Source organism: Rhineura floridana, chromosome 7 (assembly GCF_030035675.1).
Source record: "Rhineura floridana isolate rRhiFlo1 chromosome 7, rRhiFlo1.hap2, whole genome shotgun sequence".
In the NCBI taxonomy this organism is placed as follows: Eukaryota; Metazoa; Chordata; class Lepidosauria; order Squamata; family Rhineuridae; genus Rhineura; species Rhineura floridana.
Genome location: NC_084486.1, coordinates 138,106,213 through 138,131,098, shown reverse-complemented (window position 1 = coordinate 138,131,098; position 24,886 = coordinate 138,106,213). Strand labels below are relative to the sequence as shown.

General features: G+C 45.1%; 2 pseudogenes; one reads left to right on the top strand and one right to left on the bottom strand.

Annotated features, from left to right (window-relative positions):
* Positions 1-2,295: 2,295 nt before the first annotated feature.
* On the bottom strand, positions 2,296-24,459 carry LOC133389714 (small ribosomal subunit protein uS14-like; annotated as a pseudogene).
* Positions 20,911-21,028, top strand: LOC133389842 (5S ribosomal RNA; annotated as a pseudogene).
* Positions 24,460-24,886: the final 427 nt, after the last annotated feature.

Here is a 24,886-nt window from a genome sequence, read left to right as displayed (position 1 = left end):
ACCAGAGACAGATAAGATGGTCCCAGTTCTTCACTAGGTTTAACTTCCAGATTACTTACCATGCCCAAGCCAAAAACCAGAGAGCGGATGCCTTATCCAGACAGCCACAATACAAAGAAAGTGAATCCGAGGACCAGCCTCAGTACGTGATCCCGCCAGAGAAATTAACGTTGGGAGTATGCCAGCCTTCATGGGAAGAGGAACTCAAAAAGGCACAACAAGAAGATGCAGACATGGTAAAATATCAGCAGGAGACGGGACAAGGTCAAGACTCAGAAGTAACCTTTCACTGGAGAAATGGACTGTTATGGTTCAAAACCGCCAGATATGTGCCAGAAGGGGAATTAAGGCTCAGAATCCTACGCCAGTGTCATGATTCCATCACAGCGGGACACTTTGGGATTTACAAGACCATTCAGAACGTGGCCAAGGACTTCTGGTGGCCTAAAATGCGTCGGGATATTGAGAGTTATGTAAAGTCCTGCTCTGTCTGTCTGCGGACAAAAACACAAACAGGGACACCAGCAGGACTGTTACAACCGTTGCCTGTCCCACACGAACCCTGGAAGGACCTCTCCATGGATTTTATAACTGATCTACCCAAGTCCCAAGGAATGACAGCCATCTTAGTAGTGGTGGATCTACTTACCAAAATGGCACACTTTCTTCCTTGTGCAGGGGCCTTAGAGGCTAAAGAAACGGCCAAGTTATTCATAAAAGAAGTCTACCGGCTGCATGGATTGCCAAACAGCGTAGTCTCAGACCGAGGAACTCAGTTCACAGCCAAATTTTGGAGAGCAATGTGGAAACAGTTGCAGACAGAATTAAAACTCTCCTCCGCCCATCACCCCCAGACAGATGGGCAGACGGAACGCTTGAACGCCGTTTTGGAAAGATATTTACAAAGTTATGTGTCCTATCAACAGACTGACTGGGTATCATATTTGCATTTTGCAGAGTTCGCCTACAACAATTCTCTGCACTCCAGCACTCAACAAACCCCATTCTTCGCTAATTATGGATTCCATCCTAAAGTCTTTCCAAGCAGCTCAGAAGGAATGCTGGTACCGGCAGCTGAGAACTTCCTTAAGGAATTGCAAGCGGCGCAACAGACACTGAAACAGCAGTTAAACGAAGCCAAAACGGAGTACAAGCGAGTTGCTGACCTGCACAGGAAGGAGGGCCCCCCCCTTCAACCGGGAGACCAGGTATGGCTGTCCACCCGCTTCCTCCAGATGCCGGGCAAATGTAGAAAATTACAAGACAAGAGGGTGGGTCCTTTCGAAATAGAAACTCAAATCAATCCCGTGGCGTACCGACTGAAGCTGCCTGACACGTTTAAAATACATCCTGTGTTCCATCGATCCCTCTTAACGAAAGCCGCCCCTCCCAGTGAGTTACGGCCGGAGGAACCTCCCAGAGCTCCACTCCTGGTAAATGAGCAGCTTGAGTTTGAAGTTGAGGAGATCTTAGATTCCAGGATCAGACGCCACAAGCTGCAGTACTTGATTCACTGGAAAGGCTATGGGGTGCCATAGATCATGGGAAGATGCAGCTGATGTGCATGCTCCAGAATTGGTAAAACTTTTCCATCAACGTTTTCCCCACCGTCCCAAGCCAGACAAGGGGAGGGGGGCACAGCCTGGGAGGGGGGATGGTGTCGGAAGGCAGAGCTGGGGTCCCAATCCCGGGGAGCTGGATCCCGGAGAGTTGGGAGAAGAGTATTCGGATGGATGGCAGAGGGAAGGGGGAGGAACTTCCCCCCTTTGGAGCGAAGACGAAACAGAGGAACTGCCAGTGATAAGGTTGCTTAGCAACGGGGAGCCTGAGCCCTCCCTGGACATTCTCACGCCTCCCCCTCTTTCAGGCTCAGAGCAAGAGGGGCAAGAGGGAGGGCTGCTCACAGCCGAAAAGCGGGGAGGCAGTTTACCATCAGCCCCTCCCCTATCCCCCATCCTGGAATCGGAAACTTCAGAAGAGGAGGGGGTGATGCTTCCACCCTCACCGCGCACACGCAGACAGCTGAAAAGACAGGAGAGAAGGGGGGAAGGTGGGCAGTACCTGAGGGGCAGTTAAGGAGGAGCGAAAGATTGCGCGCCCGTTTGGCCCCTTCTTAAAGAATAGGCGGGAAGAAGTCCCTTGCTCTGTCAACTTTCTCCCAATGCCGCAGGACCTGTATCCCTGTATTGCTTCATGAGAAAACGCAGTCTTTGTTTGGACATTACCCTAATAAAACACGAATTAACTACAGCCGTTGGTCTGGTTCCTGAGTCACATCCTGGGCCTGACAGGCGCTTAATCCAAATTAACGGAGCTAATGTCCTTGGCATTCTGGCGGAAGCACTGCCGGCATATGTTAAGCCCATACTTGCAGATCAGGCCATGGTGGTTCAAGGCACACATAGCAGGAGTGGGACCCCTGCCCGAACTTCCTCGGGTATCTCCAGTAGAGCTGCTGGTGGCCACCTCGGTTGCCTCACATGGGAGGAAAGGAGTGGAAGGAGTGGGAGGGGAAGGACTGTACCTTAGTGGTGGGAACATGGGCTGAAAGTGCCAGGTTCAGTCCCCAGGGTTTCCTGTGGAAAGATCTGAGACCTCGGAGTGTCACCGTCAGTCAGAATAGACAGTAGTGGGCTACATCAGAGGTGGAAAACCTCTGGACCTCCAGATATAGTTGGACTCCAGCTCCCATCAGCCAACCCCAGCCAGCACAACCCAATTGTTGGGGATGTAGTCCAACAACATTTTGAGGTCCAGAGGCTTCCCATTCCTTGGCTAGATGGATGAGAGAACATATGAAGCTGCCTTATACTGAGACAGGCTCACTGGTCCATCGAGCTCAGTATTGTCTATGCTGACTGGCAGCAGCTCTCCAGGGTTTCAGAGACGGAGTCTCTCCCAGGCCTACTTGGAGATGCCAGGGATTGAACCTGGGACCTTCTGCATGCAAGGCAGATGCTCAGCCACTGAGCTATGGCCCGTCTGAAGTGATTTTTGTGTTGAGTATCCTGCCATAATGGAATACACATTCTCTTATTCAGCAAGAGGGCTGGCACCAGTGGGTGGACAGGCTGGGCCCTGGCTGAGGGTCCCATCCTTAGAGAATCACAGTGAAGCTCCTGCTTGGCTATCCATGGCAGCATTGGGCATGGCACTGTCAGGTTGTAGGACTCAGTACCCGACACGCCATGGATTGCAAAACAGGAGCTCCCATTGACCCCCACCCCCTGAACAGGCGGCATGGGACTTAAATAAGCCCGCCTGCCTCACCTATCTGTCATATCAGTGCATCAGTGTGAACCCTCTGTGCTCTGTGTGTGCATGTCTGTCATCACCCAAGATGGTGTCAGGGGCATCCCTAAGGGGTTGACGCCACTGCCACCATCTTGGGCAATGGGAGGAATGTGTGTGCGCATGGGTGTACTGATGCACCAGGTAGGTGTGGTTTCCCTAAGGGGATGAAGCCTCTGCTGCTATATTGGTTGATGGCACGCGTGCGTGCTACGGACGTGCATCTCTGCCATCAACCAAGATGGCGGCAGGGGCTTCAGCACCTTAGGGAAACCTTGGCTGCCATCTTCATTAAGGGCAATGCTAAAAGGCAGGAGACAGGTAGGTAAGGGAATGGCGGGTAGGCGGAAGCTCCTGCCCTGCGATCTGTGGCTGCTGCTGCGGATCCCAGAAGGTGAGCGGAGGGCCCCCTCAGGGGCCCCTGTAGCTCCAGGGGCCCTTGGGCCAGTGCCCCACATGACCGCCCTTTAGAACCAGGCCTGCCATGCAAGCTCAAAACCACTGTCTCTTCACATTCTTGGGCTGAGCTGTATCACTTAAGGTCTTTGAAAGGAACTAGGAGTGCTGACTCAGGACACCCAAGACTGGAGAGAAATCCCTTGAACAAGGGCCACAGCTCAGGGCATGCAGAAGGTCCCAGGTTGCAGTGGCAGCTGTGCTGGCTCCATGTCAGTGGGGCGGTAGAATCCACTCTGGGTTTTAGTCTGAACTTTCAAGGGGCTGTCAAAGGTGCTGAAAACGGCATGAGAACATACAGAGAGCCCTGCTGGATCATCTAGTCCATTACTTTGTTCTAGTGGCCAGCCAGATGCCTGTGAGAAGCCGACAAGCAGGACCGGCCTTTTGAGCTGACTGATGTTGTTATCAGGCTTACAGGCCAGGCAACTGTACTAAGTGGGGATTGTCTCACCCACTCCCTTTACTTTGAAAGATTAATTACTGCCTATATATTCAGAAGGCCACTCGGAAGGCATCAGCGTCTCCAAATGAATGCTCCAGACTGCCTCCTCCTCTTGCTCTGGGGTATTTTATCCTCGCTCTTCAAAAACAAGCAACAACAACCACAAAATCCCACCTCTCCTTTGGGAGCGATCATGTTTGAAAGGTGCAATCAAACACGTAAATATTTACCAGAGGAAACCAATTTCACATCGTTCCAAACGAAATTGCTTTTTAGGGGATGGGATGGCTGGGAGGGAGGGGGAGCAATGCTTGAATAGGAGCTGTACGTTCAGACACCACCTGAGATGCCAGGTGGATGGAATTGTAGCACCTGCGCCTGATAGGTTCCTGTCGACAATGCTACGGTTGTCTGAAGGCAGGGACGTTATCTGCTATGCTAACACTTATTTGACACTTGTTAATATACCGCCCAACAACGTTGGCTTTGGAATGAAATTTCTGTCCCTGCCAGTATCACGGTCAGCATGGCAGAGGGGGATTTATCTAGAAGCTGTTAAAATCCCCCCCTTTTTATTCTTTACTTTTAAGAAGAGAGAAAGATTATTTTGCTGTAGGCCAAAGGATTTTGGCATACTAACTAGCAATGTGACCCACGTGCAAATCAGCCTCCAGGGAGCCGGTTGGAAATTGATATTCATGAGATTGCATGAAATCCGTGATCCAATTTACCTTAAAACATTGCTCCAGCTAAGGTTAGTGATGGCTAAGGCTATGCTGAACCTTTGCATGGGGGTGGAACGTGGTAAGCTGTCTTATACTGAGTCAGACTATTGGTCTATCTAGCTCAGCACTACCTGCACTGACTGGCAGCAGCTCTCCAGGATTACAGGCTGAGAGTCTTTCTTGGCCCTATCTGGAGATGCTGGGGATTGGACGTGGGACCTTCTGCATGCAAAGCAGGTGCTCTGCCACTGAGCTATGGCCCTTCCCCAGGCTGTATGGCCTTTTTGGTGTCAAGGGCCGCCACTAGCTTAGTGGCAAATTCAGAAGTACAGAATCCCTCCCTGATAGTCACACCACGCCCCCTCACAGCCATGCCCACTTTCCCTCATAGTCCTTGCTCTCCGTGTTGTCTCTGAATCCACATTCCACTACAACAGACATCCCTACGAGCCAATCAACATGAAAAGGGAGGCTGTGTGTTAGCTACTGAGAAGAGTCTTCTCAGTGGTTAACCTCCTTTCACTCTGATTGGCACCAATCAGCACAAAAGGACAAGGACTCTTCTCTGCAGCTAGCATGGTCCCCTTTCATGATGATTGGCTCTTGCACAGGACCTGGGTGGGACTCTGCTCCCAAAGAAGTAAGGCAGCCTTTCCCAACCAGTGTGCCTCCAGATGTTGTTGGACCACAATCCCCATCTTTCCTGACCATTGTCAATGCTGGCTGAGGCTGATGGGAGTTGTGGTCCAACAACATCTGGAGGCACACTGGTTGGGAAAGGCTGAAGTAAGGTGTCAATGATCCCCTGCAACTACGGATGACTACACGCCTGATGGGCCGTATTCCCTCAGGGGCAATCTGTTGGGGGAGCCCACATGCTGGGTAGGTGGAGATGATGATGGGTGGAGACTGAGACAAAAATGTTCTGGATGAATTAATCTGGAATATAGAACACCCTGCTTTAATTTTCATGGTGGCTACTTCAGATAAGAATTCCCAGACCTATGCAGGTCTACACAGATGTAAGTTCTACCGAGAAAAAAAAGTTTTTTCAGAAAAAGCACAATGTATTTTATACCAACAAAATGACTGCTCTTCCAATTGTTTGTAAATTACGAAGGTATAGGTGGCAAACACTTTAAAAAGCCAGATGAAATAAGGAGGAAATGAGCAGCAAGAAAGGCACTCTGATAGGCTAGAATGATGGAGCAGCTTCAGGAGATGTTGGGGGCCACATAAAATGGGGTCAGGGGACACATGCAGTTGCCATCCTGTGCTCTAAGTCCTCTGGCACCTCATTTTGCCCTCATCCATATCTTTGCCTGACACATAGTGCAATATGATGGACAGTGTTTATTGCATTAAAGAGAAATCTTTTACAAGAATATATATATATATATATATATATATATATATATATATATATATATATATATATATATTGCGATTAACAAAACAGAGGTTTTTATTTTATTAACAAAACGTTTCAGTTTCCGCCTTCATCAGCTGCTAATACACAAATGCTGTTACCAAGGTGGCAGTTATAGAGCTTTGAGGATGGAATACTCAGAGGGGCTTCATTTCCAGAACTGTCATATATATATAGCTAGATATAGATAGATAGATAGATAGATAGATAGATAGATAGATAGATAGATAGATAGATAGATAGATATAGATATAGATATAGATATAGATAGATATAGATAGATAGACAGCTATAGATATATAGATATATAATTATACAGCCATGAGAGTGGCTGTAAACTGTAGTCAGTAGGGATTTTTCGCGTTCTACCATGTTAAATGAAAATACCCTCACACACCCCTTTCTGGTGCTTTGTATAGTCCCACTTCAAAACAAAAACTTACAAGTCTTATACTGTTCGATTCAGAATTGCTTGCTCTACAACTCTGAAAGTTTTCTTGGTGATACATAACCCCCCCCCCCCCATGGAGAATCCACAGGTTAAAGTGAAAAATGGAAGAGAAAAAACCAAGAAGCCGTTTGGACTTTTTTCTTGAGAAGTTCTCATAATCTGTTGTCGTTCATTAAAACTCAGAGATGACTGTAAGGTATCTCTAATCAAATCCCTGAGCTTGCCCCAAACACAGACCTTCATCTTCAGTACATTTAAAGTAAAAAAACCCGGCATGAATTGTTTTTAATTAATAGATAAAAAAAATGTATTACCGTGGGTGATAACGTCACGCAGGCGCAGTAGAAACCAGGAGTTCTTTCGTTCCACTCCCCCTCCCCCCTCCCCTTCCAGTTACTTGGAGGAAGCAGGGGAAGTCTTCTGCTCCTGTGATTGGTGGGCAACAGACATGTGACTCACACTGGCCTTCTGCTCAGCATTGCTCTTCCCTCATACTCTGTGTGAGGAAGCACAAGGGAGGAAATAGAGAGCCAGATGGTCAGGAGAGAGAGAGAGAGAAATGGATGGTGGAGGGAGAAAGCCAGAGGGCAAGGATGACGGAGAAGGCAGCAGCAGAATGGAGGTGAGTGACAGTGATGTGTGTGTGAGTTTCCACCCCCGCTGTCTCCCGCAGCCTGCTCTTTCCGCTGGCTCAATTGCCCTGCCAGCCCCTATCCTCAAATGGGTTTATAAATGAATTATTTTGAGATTGTATGAGACTCTTTGTTTATAAGACTTTAATCCTGAATTTAGCTCTTGGTTGTTAAATATATATATATATATATATATATATATATATATATATATATATATATATATATATATATATATATATATATATATATATATATATCACTCTTACTCTCTCTCTCTCTCTGTCACACACACACACACCCTTTACTATATTCATAGTGCAGCAGTGGGGAGGGGTGGATATAGTGCTTGAGAATGCATAGGTTACATCAGCCCTGCAAAGTAGCCTAGTGTGGCTGTACAGATATTGGGGGAGGGCTGACAGAGAGTTGAGCAAGAAGGGAGTGATTTTTCCCCACTCTTTGCTGGGAAAACCACAGCTCACAGCTGTACCAGTGCCCAGGGGTCTGGAGGGATGCTTTCCTCCTAGAATTAGTTACTTCCTCACCTGCCCTTGTTGTTTGAATTTGGTTAATCTGGTTCATTGGTCTGCAGGAATTTATATATGGGTATACTTAAATATAAAGTGATGCTGAGACAATGCAAAACTATTTAAACTAGATTATATAGTAGTGTCTCTGAACTTTTAAAAGTGTAAAACCTACAGTTACAAGCATAGTCTATCTGAAACTTTATTTTGGGGGGTGGATATAGTGCTTGAGAATGCATAGGTTACATTAGCCCTGTAAAGTAGCCTAGTGTGGCTGTACAGATATTGGGGGCCCCCCAAGAGGGAGTTGTGTATGACAACCCTGAAGTGTAGTCCAGTGTTGTTCAGTCTCTTGGTTTTGTGTTTCTCACAAAAACATTAAAATTAATTAAAATACATAAAATACAACACACACACACACACACACACACACAGGGATTGGTACTAAAGGGCCTACAAAGGTAACATTTCACATAGAAGGCATAAAACCAGTGTCAATCTACGTTTAAGGCTGATAGATATTTGTTTATAGTACTTTATAGTACTACTGCTGGGAGGAAGGGCAGGATATAAATCAAATAATAAATAAATAAAGGAAAGGACTTCTGCCCAGTGCCCACCCACCCAATCTCCTCCCCCTCCCCTCCCTGCCCCTCCCCCAGGTCAGTGTTGGACTACGACCTGGGAGACCAGGGTTTGAATCCCCACATACCCATGAAGCTCACTGGGCGACCTTGGGCCAGTCACTGCCTCTCAGCCTCAGAGGAAGGCAATGGTAAAACCACCTCTGAATACCGTTTACCATGAAAACCCTAGTCATAGGGTCAACGTAAGTCAGGATTGGCGTGAAGGCAGTCCATTCCCATTTTCAAACATAATTGCACAGAAATAAATCCCACTGAACTCAAAAAGTATGCAAACAATCAAACCCATCCTTGCTTCTCCTCCCTCCTATTCCCTCTCTTCCCTCTTCCCTCCCCTTCCTTTGCCCCTCCCTCCCCATCCCCAACCCCTTCCAATTCCCTCCTTCCTCTTCCCCTTCCCCTTCCCCTCCCCTTCCCCCTCCTCCCCCTCCCCTTGGTCAGTTTTACCTATCTTAAGCAGGATTGCACGGAAGTAAATACCATTGAACTCTATAAGCATGCAAATGATCAAACCTGCCCTCCCCTCCCCCTTCATTTGCCCCTCCAATACAGTCCTTCCCCCTCCCCTCCCCCTCTCTCCCATGGTCACTTTTTCCTATCCTAACCATGATTGCATAGGAGTAAATCCCATTGAACTCAATAAGCATGCAAATGATCAGACCTGCTTTTTTCCCTCCTTCCCCTCTCCTCTACCTTCATAAGAACATAAGAACATAAGAAGAGCCTGCTGGATCAGGCCAGTGGCCCATCTAGTCCAGCATCCTGTTCTCACAGTGGCCAACCAGGTGCCAGGTGCACCTCCCCTCCCCTCTTCCTTCTTCCTCCTCTCCTGCCCACTCCAGCCCTCCTCCCCCTCCCCTTCCCATGGTCACTTTTACCTATCTTAGGCATGATTGCATGGGAGTAAATCGCACTGAATTCAATAAACATGCAAATGATCAAATCTGTCCTTCACCCCTCCCCCTCCTGCCTGCTCCCCTCCCAGTCCTCCACTCTGCATTTCCTCCCCTCCCCCTCCCCTCCCCCCTCCTCCTCTCCCCATCCTCTGTGGTCAGTTTCACCTATCCTAAGCATGATTGCAGGGGAGTAAATCCCATTGAAATCAATAAGCATGCAAATGATCAATCCATTCTCAGCAAACTTGCACAGGATCCCATTTCTTACCTCCCGCATTAAAAAGCAGGGAAATTCACTAATAGGCAAAAAACCTTGCCGTTTAAGAACGTACCTATAGCCCACAGGTATATCTATCAAACTTTAAAAAGCAGGGAAATTAGGCAGCTATAGTGAATGCACCAGGGGAGCAGGAGACCTGAACTCCTCTCCGAGATATTGGACTGCCCTACAAATTGGTCAAAATGCAAACCCCATTTGGGTTGGTCTTTCACAGTCTAATCCACTTCCTGTGTAGCTTGGAAGAATTTGGTAACATGTGTCTCTGAGCATATAGTGAGTGGTGGCAACACCTGCAATCAGCCCAAATAATAGAAAGAAGACATGTGCTGTGCTGATCTTGTTTTAGCAGGGAGGAAGCAACATTATTAAGACAGTTGATATAGTTCAGATGGTCACTTTGAATATGTCTGATTTCCTTTGCAATTTTAGTGAAGTTTCCTATAGGAAATCATTTTCTTTTGTTTCTATTTCTGTGAATATGTGAAGTACAGCAACTCTTTGCAAAATTTATACTAAAAAAAGTCCAAACATAATTTTGGAATAATGGCACTGACTTCTGCAGAATAGTCTCCAGTGGACCTCAGGAGTGTCTCAATTTGCAAAAGATAAAGCAGTGGTAGGTGAAATATGTTCTAGCAAAATGCTAGGTGTGCTCTATGTTTTTAATTGACTATGCCCACCTTGCCTTAAATGAAGTGGTTTAAACATAGCAGGCTGAAAACATGCACACTCTTTTTCCCAACAGCTAGAGTCATTGCTGAAGTAGCAACATACTGGAATCAGTCTGATTTTTCATCAAACTGCAGTTTCAGATTCCACTGTTAATGCACCCAAAATAGAAATAGAACATAAGCTCCAATTTGAAACACAAAAGGCTGTCTTCACCATCATATGATACTGACCAATAAAAAGGCCTTGAAATTAATAAAAATACATTTGACACAGATTTCTAGAATGATAATGAGGGAAATAAAATTTTCTCGTTTAGATTCTCTGTAGAAACATTAGTAAGACAGGAAAGAAGCAAAGTAAGAAGAACACCAACAAACATACAAAAATATAATTCTCCATCTTTGGAGATGGCAGGTGTTGCCACCACTCACCATATGCTCAGAGGCACATGTTACCTAATTCTTCCAAGCTACACAGGAAGTGGATTGGACTGTGAAAGACGAACCCAAATGGGGTTTGCATTTTGACCAATTTGTAGGGCAGTCCAATATCTCAGAGAGGAGGTCAGGTCTCCTGCTCCCCTGGTGCATTCACTATAGCTGCCCAATTTCCCTGCTTTTTAAAGTTTGATAGATATAGCTGTGGGCTATAGGTACGTTCTTAAACCACAAGGTTTTTTGCCTATTAGTGAATATCGATTGGTCGATCAATAGATTAGATAGAGATAGAGATTAGATAGAGATTAGATAGAGATTAGATACAGGAGGAACCCGGCTCTGTTTCACACAGCCCTAGAGAATAAGTGCCGTGCCTCACTGCCTCTAAATTAGATCACAAATATTCTGGGTGATGGCAGTGTCTCACCATTCGCCCTGAAGGCAAAGATCTGCTCAAATTACGTTTTAATATCTCGGGTTCATTTGTCCATGCTGAAATTACATTACACATGGAGGGAAAGGGGAGGGGTAGACATACATGGACATTCAGGGGTTATTTTGAGGAGGAAATGGAGCAACAGCTGAGATAGACTTTGATGCAGCCAGTGGAGACCGCCGACTCTAATGTCAGTAGGGAGTAAATCTGCTAAGGGTTTAGTCTGCACTTTCAAGGAGCTGTCCAAGGTGCTGACAGCTCCTTGAAAGTTTGGACTAAAATCCAGAGCGGATTTACTGCCCCACTGACATTGGAGCCACCAGTCTCCACTGGCTGCAACTTTTCTCATTAATCATTCTAGCATGTTGCTATTCTTCCAAGGAGCTTGAGGCAGTGCATATGGCTCTACAACTTTCCCTTTTTATTCCTACAACAACCCTATGAGGTAGGTTAGTCTGAAAGGGTAGATCTTTAAGATCTCCCAAGGTGACATGGCTGATTGATCCACAACCCACAAATTGTTATTCGTGACTACATGGAAGCAGACCTTCTCTGTGATGGCACCCACCCTCTGGGATGCGCTCCCTCAGGAAATTCGTGAGGCAGAGACAGACCTTCAGACACCTCTTAAAAACGTACGTGTTTACCTTAGCTTTCCTGGTCTCTCAGTCTCAATTCTCTGTTTTGTACACTGCTCAGTTTTATTTGTAATGAACACAGTTTTGCTTTGTATTTATTTATTTACTTATTTATTTACTTATTTATTTATATAATTTGTATCCCGCCCTTCCTCCCAGCAGGAGCCCAGGGCGGCAAACAAAGCACTAAAACACTTTAAAACATCATAAAAACAGATCTTAAAATACATTAAAACAAAACAGCATTAAAAACATTTTTAAAAAAACAACTTTAAAAAAGGGTTAAAAACATTATTAAAAAACATATTAAACAATTCTGACACAGATGCAGACTGGGATAGGTCTCAACTTAAAAGGCTTGTTGAAAGAGGAAAGTCTTCAAAAGGCACCAAAAAGATAGCAGAGATGGCGCCTGCCTAATATTCAAAGGGAGGGAATTCCACAGGGTAGGTGCTGCCACACTAAAGGTCCGTTTCCTATATTGTGCAGAATGAACCTCCTGATATGTTGTTATTAGGAAACTTTATTGAACATGGTTACTGTAATTTTAGCTTTGTATGTAAATTGTGTAGAGATTTTTATTATACAAATGTTTTAAAGTGTTTTTAGTGCTTTTGTTTGATGCTCTGGGCTCCTGCTGAGAGGAAGGGTGGGATATAAATTAAATAATAAATTAATAAATACTAAGCAATACAATTTCTTAAATAAATAAATACAATGGATTCCCAGTGAGATTCATAGCTGAGCAGAGATTTGAACCCCACTCCCCATAGAATCTAACCACTACACCATGCTATCATGTCCTCCCTAGCAGGGATGGACGAATCTGTCAGTTCTGGTTTCTCTCAGTTTCTCATTTTTCCAAACTTCAGCTCAGCACATTTTTGTTTTTGGCCTCAGTTTGCAATTTATTTATTTATTTTAAAAAATGTCACAGATATCCACCAGCATTTTAGCGCCAGTGGCATTAGTAGAGGAGACGCCCACACAGCTCTCTAGAGTTTTCAGGGACTGCCTCAAACAAGAGGCAACATTAACAGCCTCCCAAAATTTTCTCTTGCCTTCTCCAATTGTAGTGGCCATCGGAGAGCTGCATTTTCAGTGCAGAGTTGAATGGTGGCAGATTCAGGACAGGTAAAAGGAAGCACTTCTTCACTTAACACTTCAAATTATGGGTCAACTTTCATGACATGGATATACTTTTATGGATACACTTTCATGATGGCTGCTGACTTAGACAGCATTGTAAGGTCCTTTGGGCAATTTGTGTGTGAGTGCGTGCGTGCGTGTGTGAAGTACAGTCTACGTTTTAAAAACAATTATAATTTCATATTTCTCCAGGTTAAAAAAATCTCCTTGTATGTAGAAAGCTAGCTCTTCAGGGAGATTGATTTAGCAGAGCCCTCTTTCATAATGTGCTGGTTTACACAGCTACACAGGAAGTGGATTGGACTCTGAAAGACCAACCCAAATTGTGTTTGCATTTTGACTAATTTGTAGGGCAGTACAATATCTCAGAGAGGAGGTCAGGTCTCCTGCTCCCCTGGTACATTCACTATAGTTGCCCAATTTCCCTGCTTTTTAAAGTTTTGTAGAAATATCTGTCGGCTATAGGTACATTCTTAACCCACAAGGTTTTTTGCCTATTAGTGAATACTTACTCAATTTATAAAAGAACAGTTTTCAGGCCTTGCAATGTGGTCTTGGTACTGCCTGGAGGTAAACACTTCTTGGCTACAATCCTGAAATGTGTTGTAAGTCACCTAGAGATCACTGGGAATAAGATGATGAACAAATTAAATTATTAATAATAATACAGTTCAATGTACAGTTCAATGTCAGAAGGCCTATTACAGTGCCTGCCAGTAATGCTCATCCAGCTGATGGTTGTATGAAATTGTGTCGTCTCAGTGCTGGTCTCAGCATCATGGAATTCACTTCCAACAGAGATCAGGGTGGTTCCATCTCTTTCACCTTTTAGAAAAGCTCTTAAAACTATCCTCACCGCTTTGTCCTTTAATGGTCAGTCATAGTTGCCGCTGGCTTTTATACTGGTTTATTTGTGGGTTTTATATTTGATTGTTTGGGTAGGATTGATTTTACTGAGGACTGGAAGTTACTTTGTGGAGGAAGTTCCTCAAAATCAGGGTATATATATTTTAAATAAATACATAGAGAGAGCTTAATGTGGGCAGGTGAAGTTATGTGCACTTGTAACGTGATTACCATTGGAAATCCAGATTAAGGAGAGAGTTTTTTATTCAGTGAAGTATCTCATAAGCCCGGAACCCCTTGTTCCTGGAGTTATCAAGATGTTGTCCTGAACTTTACTTCTTGATCTGAGCTTTGGGGTTATTCGCCTGTTGTTGTAGTCAGTGCTGGTCTGGGAGGTGGTTTGCTAGTAGGCGAAACCACCAGTGGCCATGGCATGGTGGTAGTAGGAAAAAGAGGAGCAGGCAGTGGTGGTGGAGGAGGGGTATGTGTGTGTGTGTGGCTCCTGCGTGTATCTTCTGAGGGTCTTTTTAGACCCCCCCTGAGGTGAGGTGGGTGCCTACTAGAAAGAGAGCCTTTTCATTGGTGGCACCTTGGCTGTGGAAATGCTGTCCCTAGAAACGCTTGCGAGGTGCCAGGCAAAGATGTTTTTATTCTCCCAGACCTTGTTGGTTTTGTAGAGCTGTATTCAATTAATTCATACTCAGAGTAGATCCACTGAAATTCATGCACCTAAATTAGTCCCGGCGATTAACTTCAGTGGGTCTACTCTGAGTAGGGCTAGCATTGACTACCACTCTTTTTAAGAAGTGTGTTAGTGCGTTTTTAGGACATGCCCTGTCGATATTATTTTGGTTGTATTTTCTGGCTGTTTTAATCTCTTTTAAGTAATGTGTGATGCTTCATTGCATTTTCTGGTTTTAACCTCTGCTTTGTAAACCACCTAGAGAAATTTGGCTGTATTTCGAGATTCAAACAATCCATTAGCAGTGGAGATGGGTGGCTCTGATGTTAGTGGGGCAGTGAATCCACTCTGGGTTTGAGTTCAAACTTTCAAGGGGCTATCCAAGGTGCTGAACCCATGTTGGGAATAGGTTTCAGCTCCTTCGACAGTTCCTTGAAAGTTTGTACTAAAACCTGGAGCGGATTCACTGCCCCACTGACATTGGAGTTATCAGTCTTCATTGAGTGAATGATTGTCCTGTGGTCCACTCATTAACCATACATTAGCACAAAATTGGCTGTGGCATCCTCTCCCCACCTCCACCGCTGCTTCCCAGTGGCCAAAGGTGAGGGTGGGAAGGGCCGTATCCCTCTCTGGTGACATGGGAGTCCTCTGGCAGTTTTGTCTAGCCAGCTACCATGCTGCAATGGTGGCTGGTGCCCATTGACACTGATAGGGTGGAAGGCAAGGAAACCATAACAGTAGGTGAAGCCAGAGCCAACGACAGGCAGAGCCAACTAATTCCACTTTTGTTCCCATCTCCATCCCTGCTGAGTTCTACAATGACAACCTCTGGAACCAAGGAGAAGGAAGCTGTTAGGCAGTGCCACAAACCTAGACGGGTTGTAGGTAAGAGCAGTAGGCAGATGGGGACTGGCTGAGGGCAGGTGGGGCACTACACCGCTTGCCCTAAAGGAGCAGCCTCCATTGCCACCCTGGACAGCCCCTGTTTATTTGTTTACATATATGATTTTATTTATGCATTACCTCCAATAAAATATCACAGTAAAAACATCAACCATTTAAGAAAGCAAAACATTTCCATATGTAAAAACAATTTCATAGGTAAAAAAACCCATTTCGAATTCCAAACAGGTGCAGACCGGAATAAAGATCTCCACTTAAAAGGCTTGCTGGGAAAGGGAGGTCTCTGAAAAGACAACAGAGATGCCACCTGTCTGATATGTGATGGCAGGGAGTTATAAAGGCCCAATTCCTGTATCATATACCAAGTCTCCATCTTGCCAGGGTTCAGAGTCAGTTTGTTGACCCTCATCCAGCCCACCACCGAGTCATTGCAGTTAAGATTCTATTTCTCTAGGCTGCACATTTTAATTGATACATTTCTCAAAGATGACAGCAAAGGTTCAGGAAGTGGCTGCTGTACATTTTAAAATGAAAAGTGCTTCGTCTCTTGAGGCATGTCAAACTGGGATGCTTCCTCCTTAGGAGGTATTAATGTCAAAAAGCTGCAATGATAGTAGAAGGAGAGATGCTGGCAAAGTTTTCCTGACCTAGGCTTCAACAAACCAAAAGATTATTTGGCTTGAAGCTCTCTCTCTCTCTCTCTCTCTCTCTCTCTCTGCCCCCCAGTGTGTGTGTTAAGGGGGCGCAACCCTCCTTTTTAAGGATCCTTTGATTTCCACGGAATTACTTTCACAGAAGACACATTGCCACTTGACTGGCTAATGGCAACTCCAAATGTAAAGGGAAAGTGTCACAAAAGGCACTTTTCTCTTTATTTTATCTTGTTGGGTTTTTTTAGTCTCCTCTACATCCACATGAAATGGACTTTGAAGTGGATATATTTGTGGCTTGAGCAAAGGAAAGTATAAAGGAAATCCCCGCTAAAAGGTGACCCCGCTTTGTGACATTTCATTGTAACTGGTGCTTTAGGGGAGTTGATGGAAAACTGAAGATTCTCCTTTTTTATTACAGTGGCATGTGCTGGGACCCTCTCCTATCCCATGCTGTTCAGCCTATCACTCACACACACACACACACACACGAGGGAACAATATGGAACCTGCAGCCAATATACTGGCTGGTTAGTTCAAATCTATATGTGAAATTTAGCCCTGTCATTAGTATCCACCACTTGTTGGGCTTGGTCAACTGTAGTCCCCTTGGGGAGACCAGGCCACAAAATTCCTGTGGAATTAGTTCATTTCCAGGTCTAATTCAAGGTCCTCATGCTAGGGTTTAAATGGCTTAGGCCCAGATATCTGAAAGATTGCCACCTTCCCTACAGACCTTCTTGGGTGTTAAGATCAGAAGAAAGTGGGCTCTTGGTAGTTTTGCTGCCCTCAGAAGTTTGGGGGGGGCAGGAGAGGGCGTTCTCTGGGGCAGCCCCTAAGTTGTGGAACTCTCTCCCACAGAGATGTGTCTGGCACCTGCATGACACAGTTTCCAGCAAATGCTGAAGACACACCTCCACGTGCTATCCAAGCAAAACGTTCCTGGTTCAGGCATCTCCCGATGCTCCTTGATGTCATACTTTTGCAGTGTTTGTAATTTGGTGATTAGTTTGATGTTCTTTTAAAAGAAATGTTTTCAGAATTATCGCATTCAGTTTTTCCCATTTAAGTACATTAGATGCAAAGCATGTGCTCAGTGATTACATGGGTCGGCTGGGGTGCCCTACACACCTTGACTTCTATATTTTAGACCATAAGAGCTGGCTCTGTCAATTTAACTATGCTCTCCCAGTACAAATCTATGCAGTGGAGGCTCATCTACACGGGCCAATGGGGCAGTGCCCCACTAACCTCAGTCTCTCCTCACCCACCCTGCCTTCTTAACTACAGCCGATCCAGGGGGTGGCACTTCTTCCTCTTTAGTCTCAGAAGAGGATGGAAAAATCTAGGATTAGTTGGCTCTGCCTGTCATTGCCTCTGGCTCAACCTGTCATTGGACCTGGCTCCACCTATTGTTGGCCTCCCAGCCTTCCACCCCACCAGTCCCAATGGACGCCAGCCAACAATGAATCTACCTACACACCCAGACACTCAACTGAGGGTCTGCTTTGTCACCTGAGGTATGTGGGGGTGGGATGTCTCACATCACAAGGCCTTCTCAGTGGTGGCATTCAGACTTCAGAATTCTTCAGCCCAGGATACTTGGACTGCCTTTCAGCATCACATCAACATATGATAGTTTAGATGAGGGGTGGGGAACCTCTGGCCTGGGGTGCAAATAAAGCTGACTAGGCCTCTCCATCTGGCTCCTGGAACTCTCTCCAGGCCACACCCCGAGTGCTGCTCCCTGGCTGGAATATGTCCTGGAACTCTTGCTTCCCTGGATGGAGGACCGAGAGGGGCATAAGAGTGCCTGTAAAAATGATCCTGCTGAACAAAGGGTTCAGCTCACATTTGTTGCTCCAACCACTTTTGCCTCTGGTCCCGCCCACCACTGGGATGTGGCCCTCAGAAGGTTGCCCAGAAGGGAGTGTGGCCCTTGTGCTGAAAAAGGTCCCCCAACCCTAGTTTAGACTGTTGTTTGACCCAGGTGGGTCATCCTTGGAGTGCGCTGTCTCTCTTTTTTGCCTTTGATGATTCATGTCACTGTTGTTCTGCTACTTTATGCTTTTGTCCTGTTTTTTTTGGGGGGGGGTTGGTGGCTGTTGGGCAATGGTGAATTTTTGTGCTCCGTGGTGTAAGTTGCTTTGAGGATCCTTTTTTGGGGATGAAAAGGTGTTACACAAAGTGCGTTTTTTCAGTACGGAACCCAATAAGATTACATTGTCTGACTGTTCAGACCCAAGCCACTTGTCCCTGAGTCCTGGCTTTAGTGCACTAAGGTTGCACTTAATTAATTCCTCTGCAGTTCTGCCTCTCTCATGCTGTGCAGCGAGTCATCATAAGCACGCACGTGCTTTATTTAGCTTTGCCTTTATTAAAAGATTTAGTAAGCAGAGAGGGCCATACTGGTTTGCTATATGCTGGGTGTTTTCATTACTTCTTCATTACTTTGGGCACTGTTGTTAAGGTCCTACAAGAAACTCGATATAACATTATGCAGACTCTGACCTCTCTGAGCTTCAGAGCCATGAATATAGATGCATGTCAGTTGTGAGCAAACATTTGCTCATCGGTTGCCTCTGACAGTAAGACCGGTGCTATCAACAGCTAATAGGCACTGTGGATATGTTCTGCCTTAACTGTCAGGAACCAGTATGCCTCTGCATGCCAGTTGCTGGAAATCACAAGCGGGAAAAGTGCTGTTGCAATCAGGCCCCGTGTTTGGCCTTCCCATAGGCATCTGGTTGGCCACTGTGAGAACAGGAAGGTGGACTAGATGAGCCATTGGCCAGATCCAACAGGGCTCTTCTTATGTTCTTAATGTTTGTCTTCATCCAACAGGCTAGTGTGTGTGTGTGTGTGTGTGTGTAGGGGAGCATTCTCTTGCTAGAGGTCTGAACTGATAGCTTGCAGAGGGCTTTTGAGAGAGAGAGAGAGAGAGAGAGAGAGAGAAGGGGTGGTAGAAAGACAGAAATGGGTGGCTCACCCATGTCTACTTTTGACCCCACTCACTGCCATTTAGTGGCCTCCAGTAAATTATCCCAGAGGGAATGTGGCCCTTGACAAACAAAAGGCTGACCACTCTTGGGTAAAAATGGTGTAGCAGCAAAGAGCAAGAAAACAAAGAGCCAAAATTAACAATCAATAAATCAAAGTAAACAACAACAGAATCAAAACGTTGTTTAAGAGAAAGGTGCTTCATTCTCAGAATGGAGGTGCAGTCATTCTGTGGCACTGTGGGTAAATACAAACATGGGACCTGTCACAAAACATGTTTGTTTGTTTGTTTATTTGTTTTACCCAGAATGCCATGGAATGACAGAAAGTTCCTCTGGGAGCTCCGTAACAGAGGTCCTGGTGGGTATGACAGTCTACAGTGGTCCCCAACAAGTGTTCCTGTTGGCAGAGGACCTCTGTAACTGCTCAAGGATGCCAGATGTTGGGCCTGATTTCCACCTTCTGTCCCGTGTGCTGCATTGCCAGAGCAAGAGTTCTAGATGTGTGTCTTGTGAGTCCATAAGAGAATTAAATGTGGAGTCACAGATCCCAAAGAATTGCACCTTCTTTGTACCAGCCCTTACAGAGCGTTTCCAATCAATCATGCAGGGTAAGTCTGAAATTATATTTTCAGATTTTCTTCTCTGAAGCTAGTGCATCATTAGCACACAAAGATCTCAGAGTTCTCAACCAAAATCATTACCAAATGCCTCTTTTGAAAAACTGCACAAAGCAACATTTGTCACAGAAGAGCGCCAACTCAATATTGAATTTTCTGTTTGTGTCAAAGAATCTTTGCTGGTTTTAGCTTTTTTGTTTTAAAAATCAATATTAAGTGCCCTGTGCTTTTTTTCTTTTTCTTTCCAGGCGGGATATACAGGCACACTTAAATTTAAAGGAAATAGAAAATGTGCTGTTTATCTTTCAGGTATGGATATATTTTTGTTCTTTTTCTGGGAACAGAAGTTAATAGAAAGACAGGTTCCCTGAAATATAAATGCTTTTGTTGGGGAAGGCACAGGATTTTCTGCTTTCTTTCAATGCCTTTAGCAAGAAGGAAAAGATTTCATACCTCTTGGAAATATAAAAGTCATAGAAAATGTGTATTGTTAAGGCGTTATAAGTTGGGCAATGCCCCTTCCTACACCATATTTAAACAACCCCTGTTGGGCTTCCTTGGAGCGTAGTAAAATATACACACAGCCCTCTCTTGTTTGTTGATTCTTTTTAAAACTTTATTTTTAAAGTTTCAGCCTAATCAATTCTCATTCCCCAATGGTGGTGAGAAAAGCTGTCCTTAAGATGGAGACCTCTTGCAAGTAATCTATGTGCCCACTTTCGCATGCACACATGCAGATTAACTAAAGATGGAGGGTTATCACTAGGGCTGTTCACATACCCCTCACTAGTCTGGGGCCCTGCTGGGGTCTGCTTTCCCAGCATGTTCCCTACGGGGAATGTACTGGGGCTGCCTGCCTCTTCTTTTTGCCCAACACTCTGCCCTCTGTCATTCCTGGATCACTCTGGGCAGCTTGATCCAGGGCAATCTGAGGCTGTCATTGCCCAACTCAGCTGAAACCTGTATCCCTCCCCCCCAAAGTGGCCCAATTCAGTTTGGGCTTCGGGCTTCAGCTGAATCTGGCGCACAGCCCTAGTTATCACCCCCTTTCTGCTCATCAAATGACTGATGTGATGATTGGTGTGATTTGCATCCAGTTAGAGGGCACTGACCCTGAACATGCCCAATCTCGTCTGATCTTGGAAGTTAAGCAGGGTCAGGCCTGGTTATTACTTGGATGGGATACCGCCTGGGAATACCAGGTGCTGTAGGCTTAGAGGAAGGCAGTGGTAAGCCACGTCTGAATACCGTGAAAACCCTATGAATAGATCCAAAAAAAGATTCATAGGTTCTCCATAAGTCATAATCGACTTGAAGGCATATAACAGCAACGGTGGGCACTGTCTGCTTGATTTGCTGCCAAAATTGTTGGGTCGGGGGGGATCAGAAGAATGTGCTCGGGGGGCTGGATCAGGTCCCCAAAATGGAGATTAGCCACCCCTGTTTTAGAACGAGAGTGGCTAGCCTGTGATGTCGTTGGACTCCAACTCCCATCAGCCTCAGCCAGTATGGCCAATGGTCAGGGATGATGGGAGTCCAGCAGCATCTGGACAACCAAAGATTTCCCACTCCTGTTCTAGGAAGAAGCTAGAAAAAGCATACATACTTTTTATCCCACAATGTGCCATGCATGTTTCTTTTCTGTTCTGTTTCTCCTGCCCAATCTCAGATCAGGGATGGTATTATGGACCCAAGCAGCACATGCCAAATGTTTTGCAGTGAGAGAAAACACCATCTGCTCGCATTCTCTGCACCCAGTCCCCACATCGAAAAAGAGGCTTTTCCTTTAGTGAGGAGGTCAAAGGATGGTCGTCTGAAAAAAGCTCCCATCGTCTCTTAGCATATGTCTAGCATACATTCCTGATTTTTGTGCAAGCCTTTGACTTCTAAGTAAAACCCACTTCCCAGCTCCTTTGCATCTGAATGGAAACCATATGGAGTCTTGTCATCTTCTGTGTCATTGCTGCATTTGATTGTACACCAAATGGACAAAGGTTTCTAAGAGACCGTCCAGAGTGTTTCTTTTTCTTCTTTTTATCTTTTTGTAGGAGTATTCTGCAATATGACATTGATGCCACAATAGTGCATTAGTCCTGGATTTATATTGGACCCATCCACACATCATTCCACTCTAATAGTTGTTCTGTGATGCTTCCCCAATGTTATCACATTATTGCTGTCTGGAGGGCACTCTTGCACAACCCCAACACCCCAGAATATTTATGGTATGAAAAGTTACAGGATTTCAATAAGAAGTTATGGGACGTGCACTGATGGGACAGTATTGAAAGAGGCATTGTGTATAACCACCCCAACACTATCATGAGTGTACAAATCATCATGAATGCACAATAAAAAGGACATCCAGATTGGCCCTGACAAGGAAGACATCATGTGTGCATGCTTTAAAGCAGCTATAGGAAGCATTTGGCCCTCCAGATGTTGCTGAACTACAATTTCTATCAGCCCCAGAAAAAGGAATGATGAGAGTTGTAGTTCAGCAACATTTGGAGGGCCAAAGGCTCCCTACACCTGCTTTAAAGAATTGCTTGGAACACGTTAGGCTACCACAAGTTAGGCACAGAGTATGTGAAAGGGGGAAGGGTGGGGGAGGATGGAATTTCAGGGCATAGGACTCTTGTCCATACTGTCCCTGTGTTCAGGAAGTGCTTTAGGAGTAGCACCTCAGTGAATGAATGCAATGTTTAGGCCTGAAATGAAGAATGCCAGGTCTACTAAGAATGAACGTTTGCATTTGTTACTTGCTTTTTTGTTGTACAAATAACTTTCCAGTTAGGTGTACTTCCAAATAAATCAGTTCAGTTTACTTTGTCTACAGACCTCAGACATCAAATACAGTAAAGAGGGGAGGAAACACTGTGCCTTTTAAAATAAGAGTATAATAAAAACCATGAAAAATCAGAAATAATTAAAAACACAGACAATTTTGATTCAGAAGTCTTCCCTGTATTTCAAAATGCAATAGCTTAGTATTCCTTGAAGTATACAAATATCTCTTTAATACCAAACCATTCTAAAATATAGAAGTGAAACTTCTTCTTTCCAGCTATTTGGTGTGGACTTCTGAAGTTTTATTTAGTCAATTTCTCTGCTGCTCTTCATCCTTAGGGCATCCCAGGGTGGTTTACAAACACATCAGCTTTTGTGGATGTATGGGCATGGTCAAGAGGCCAGGATCAAACGCACAAATGGGAAGCCATCCCCAAAGGATATTTGGGGGGCAATCAGTTTAGGGCTGTACAGACCCAGCTCACCTATTTTCATTCTGTAGCTCAGTGGCGGAGCATATGCTTTGCATGCAGAAGGTCCCAGGTTCAATCCCTGGCATTTCCAGGTGGGGCGTGGAATGTCCCTTGTGTGAAACCCTGGAGAGCTGCTGCCTGTCAGTGTAGGCCAACGGTTCCCAAACTTTCCCCCCCGCGGACCACTTGAAATTTGGTGAGGCTCTTGGTGGACCACTTAATCATTTTTCTGCTTGTTGTAGCAATTGTACTGTGATGTGCTAGATGCTGTGTGGTTTTTAATTGTATTTCGATTGCTTCCTTTATTTCTTATATTGTATTCTATTGAATTACAATTTGCATTCCATAGAATAAAATGCAATATTACAAATAAAAATACCAATCAATATGCAATTAGAAATCAATAGGAATATTTAATGTGGACCCACCACGGACCACCTGAATGAAGGTCGTTGACCACTGGTGGTCCAGGGACCACTGTCTGAGAACCCCTGGTGGAGACAGCGCTGAGCTAGATAGACCAATGCTCTGACTCAGTAAATGGCAGCTTGCTATATTCCTTATGATGTGCTACCATTTTGCCATGGAGAATGAGATGAGGCACATTATTTTGATCTCCTCTTCTCCAATTGTATGGTCAACCATCTCAGTGCAGTCTGATATACACATGGAACTGGATTTTCTTGATGGACTGAGACATGCATGAGTGGACTGGAGTGTCCCCCTGTGAATCACCTGGTGAAAACCTAGATTTGCACTGCATGGTTCAGATGGGGAATGTTTATTATAGACTTATACAGAGTCAGACCATTGGTCCATCTAGTTCAGTATTGTGTACACTGACTGGCAGTGGCTCTCCAGGTTTTCAGGCAAGAAGTCTCTCCCAACCCTTCTTGGAGATGCCAGAGATTGAAACCTGGAACCTTCTGCATGCAAAGCAGATGCTCTTCCACTGAACTATAGCCCTTCCTCTCATTAGGGAGAACATTCCATAAGCAGGGAGCCACTGCTGAAAAGACTCTTTCCCTTGTTATCACCCTCTGAACCTCCCTCAGAGGGGATACCCTGAGAAGAGCCTCAGATGAAGACTGAAATTCATATCATGAGAGGCGCTCCAAAAGATAGGACAAAACCATCAGTTTGAATTGGACCCAGAAACGCACAGTAGTTGTTCTGTGCTTCATTGCCACCCCAGTACTTTGAAAAGGGCTTTCGAATGAGAGCACTTCAGCCCTCCAGAGCTCATTGCTACCTGAAGAATTGATGGCAAACGTTTCTTCGAGCAGCTGAGCAGATATTTCTGCCTGATCTGCTTCTGAGAGCCTGTCTTTGGCAAGCAACTGGAAACTATTATTGCCGCAGAGGACAATGACGTCTGCCATGCCAGTCGTCGTATCTTGGGCCCACACTGCACATTAGCACGCATACCCATGGCAAATCTACTTCACTGATTTTTTTGCTTGCAGGAGTCAGTTCAGGTTCACGTAGTGAAAGAAGATTAGTACATTGCTTAAATGCTTCGATGGTTTACATGAGATTCTAAATAATAGGCTCCGAGCAGTTCTGAGCCGCTTCATTTCACATGTGGTTGAAATGGAATACTTTGCCGTGCTGTGCTGTCACTTGTATCTCAGAATCAGAGCTGACATCTCGAGGTGTTTGTACTCATTGCCAATGTGACTCTTGTGTTTATTCAAATAGCATGCATTGTTATTGTCAGATGATATGATGTTATTGAATTCCAAAAAAGGTCCTGAAAACTTCTCCCATTGTTTCAAGTTGTCCTTTTGTCTCTGATTTTTTTTTAAA